Genomic DNA, 3,988 nt, shown 5'->3' on the forward strand with positions numbered 1-3,988 from the left:
GACTTTCATGTTGAGACTTTATCACTCGAATCCTCGAATTTCACTGTCATATCAGAAACTCCTTATTTCCAAATGAAGAAGTTGTTCTTCTAAACAAACACTCAGCCCTACTCTCCACCCAACTTTTTGCATCATTTCTCTTAAAACACTCACAGCAGGACACTTGATTTAGCTAAATCACTGTCATATGACTTTGAAAGAAAGCTGTTATTGGTATTTTTTTCTTATAAAGATATGAAATAAGAAAGTTTTTTTGTTTAGTTTTTTTTTAATTATGAGATTAACTGTATGCTCTTTTGTGAACCCTCACTGACATTTTAGGTGTTGTAATTACTTTGAGATTTCACAAGAGAAATTGCAGGAAAACAGCTGCTATGAGGAAGCACGCTCAGTGAGTATATCATTTTGAAATTTCTAAAAATGCAAGAACATAAAAATGCTGGTGGCAGAAATGCACTTTTGTTTTCAAAAAAAAGAGGGAAAAAGGACATTTTTCTCTTCCAGGTGCTGGTTGTTTTTCATTTTTTGTTTTGAAATAGAAATTAAAAATGTGCATTCTGAAACTAGATGAAAAAGTAGCTGATATAAACGCATCTGAAGGGCTATTATTTTGAAATCCAAAATTCCATAAAGTAACACTGAGTGTGTACCCTGTCATCTACTCTTCCACTGGTCTGTGGAAACAAAAACTTTCCCTGCAATAGATTCTGAATTCACACACAAACAAGATCATGGTAGCGATTTCACAAGGCTATTATTATGAAATCCAAAATCAGACTGACGTGTGATATTGACTGAGTAACAATGTGAGGGCGTATTCTGTTGATCTACATATAAACTGGTCTGTGGAAACAGGAAGTTTCCTTATAACAGCCTTCTAGTTTCAGAGAAAAATTGCTCATATAAGACATTTCTGAGGGCTTTCACTTTGAAATTCAAATTCATGTTTCTTTTTTTATAAACAAAATATGGTATTGGCACAATAAAGGATTTTCTTTTTACCACACAAATAAAAAACTTAGTGGTATTTAAAAACATATATTATATATCACCTTCTGTAGTTGCAACACTGATCAGCATAGACGTAATGAAATCCAAATTCAACTGTAGACAGGATCATTTGTTTTATTGTGTCTGTGTGTGTTAAAACAGAATGATAATGATATTTAGTATGACACTGATGTTTACACTCTGAAACAAAATAAGCATAAACCGACCGGTGGAAGTTTAGAAAGTTTCCTTAAACGTTTTCCTCCACTTTCTCTTTGAGAAAACTGTTACGCTGTCACTTTTTTTAACGTGTAAAGGACTTTGGGGTAAAAAGAAAAGTGTCTGAATAGTTTAATTTCATCAGAAGCATAATGACCATGCTGAGGCAAAAGCAGGATTGAAAACTGTAACAAACTCTAATCAATAAAGATGTGCCTAGCCTCACCTATGGTCACGAGCTGTGGGTAGAGACCAAAAGATCAAGATCGCGGATACAAGCGGCAGAAATGAGCTTCCACCGAAGGGTGGCTAGCCTCTCCCTTATATAGATAGATAGGGTGAGACAGGGTGATAGGGTGAGGAGTTCAGCCATCCGGGAGGCCCCAGGGCAGACCCAGGACACCCTGGCTGGCCTGGTAAAGCCTTGGTGTTCCCCCGGACAAGCTGGGGAGGTGGAGGTCTGAGCTTCTCCGCTTAGACTGCTGCCCCCGCAACCAGGCCCCGGATAAGCAGAAGAAGATGGATGGATGGAAAGATGTACTAAAAAGTCTAAACAGACTACAATACTCACTGAGAAAGAACATAAATGGTTATGGCAATCAGACTGTAGGGTCAAAGTGTGGGTAAAAGCAGTGTAATAGTGTCGGTGGCATCTCCCTTGTCATCATTGAAGTCAATCTTAATGCAGAGAGATATCAAGATGAGATTCTCCAACAGTCTGGGACCAAACTCTATCCTTCAAGATGACAAGGCTTGCTCCCACAGAGCGAGGTTTATCAGAGACTACCTCTAAAATCTGGAAATGGAGAGGATGGGATGGCCTGTCTGCAGTCCTGACCTCAACCCTGTTGAACACTAGGATCAGCTGGGCATGATGTTCGTGACCAACACACTCGCAAGGATACACACATTGGATGAATAAGTAGTGGGTGTAGCTGCACACAGATTAAAAATAGCAGACGCATCACGTATCAGTGTCCAACTGAGCAGCTGCAGCTTCTTTTTCAGCAATCCACACTGGAAGCACAAAAAAAGGCAGAGAAGTGTCTTCTGTCCATTAGGATTAAATTCAGAATGAACTGCCTCCATGTTCTGTTCTTCTGCTTCTCTGCAGGTAAGGACTGATTAGTGTTTGTCTCCTTAATAATTGAAAACAACAATTTTCCTGTTATTTTTCACAAGCGTTTACCACGTCACATCTAGATGGAGAAATTGAGCATTACTCACAGTCTTACTGTTATTCCCTGTTATTCGACACACAAATGTTTACTGGTTAATTAACAGAAAAAACTAACTCTCTACACATTTAAAATCCAGTTCTTTGTCTTATATGAAAAACTTGCAGCTGCTTTGTACAACAGTTTATATAGAAGTAAGGAACTCTTTAAAACAGTCTCTTAATATGAATGGTGAAAATCAGGAAAGACATAGTTATAATTATAGCTATACAAAGATTTTTATCACATCAGATGGATGCCAGAAACATCATGTTGAACGCTTAAGAAAAATAGTATTTGATGTTGTTCATCAACAGGCTTCTTAAGATCAAAGGGTTCCTAAACAGCTAAATTGGTTTTACTGTTCTTGTTAATCAAAGTCTGTCTTAGTGTCATCTTGGCTCAAGGTAAACTAAACCTGTCTGCCCAGTCTGTAGGGGCGCTTGAAGATTTAAGAAGGTGAAAAATCACAGTTATAAAGGAATGAATTCTTTATGACTATACAAGAAAGGAAAGGAGATCAACAGGAATGCAGATAACGTTTATCTCAGTTATCCTCCTCTTCCATAATTGTTATCCTTTAAGTCAGAAGACCAGCTGATGTGTTTCCAGATTAGTACAATGACAACAAGTGAGGTTTCTCCTAATGACTTTGTTAAATAATGTCCAAGGTGTGAGTTAATTAATTGTGTCCGTTGTGTGTTGATTTTTTACAGCTCTGCATGTAGTTAAAAGCACTGCACTACCTGGCCTGTCGTCTCCTGAGGAAACAGAAGGTTCGGTTTCAAGTAACACTTTTCATACAATTAGTGTCCAATGCTGATCTACACTGATACGCTATGTTTTTAGGGAGTTGAAGTACAATCATGTTAAGGCAATGCTGATGAGTTTACTTCTGCTTTCTGTATAAACTAAGTTAAACACACATTGAATGAGTCATCGGCTGCTGCTAAAATATAAATATCAAACCGATGACTGTTTCACACTGTTGAACAAAAAAAAGCTAATGTGGAAAATTACAGTATGTCATTTTCACTATTTCACTGTTTTCACTGTTCAGCCATATTCCCTACAAATACAATATCAGCTACTGGTGAATACAGGTGAATCGCCTTCTTGGCTTTTCATTTAACATACATCATTTAACAGTACCCTTAACAAGACTGGACTGGTCCAGATCCTGGCATGAAAGACTGGAACCTTCAGCCAGTGAAGCATGTGCATGTAACGTACCAGAATATACACCAATAAAAAAGTTATCATATAGATCGACTTCTTTCCATAGTAGAACTTTTGGAAGCATTAGAAGCAGGTGTTACTGGTAGGGACTCAAGCCAATACCATTTAGGATATTTATATGCAGTAAAGGAATAATAGTGGTGCTATATTAGGCTTAAATGTGGTTCAGCAGTGCACATTCTTGACTCATTACTTCTTCATTTTAAAATGCACTAAACGTACAAATAATTGTTTTCTATATTTATCTATATTGTTTTGGGTTTCAGACATTTTTAAGACATGTAATTGTACCACAGCTGTTTAAATGCAAAGTATATACTTTA

Source organism: Pelmatolapia mariae, linkage group LG20 (genome assembly GCF_036321145.2).
Source record: "Pelmatolapia mariae isolate MD_Pm_ZW linkage group LG20, Pm_UMD_F_2, whole genome shotgun sequence".
Taxonomy (NCBI): domain Eukaryota; kingdom Metazoa; phylum Chordata; class Actinopteri; order Cichliformes; family Cichlidae; genus Pelmatolapia; species Pelmatolapia mariae.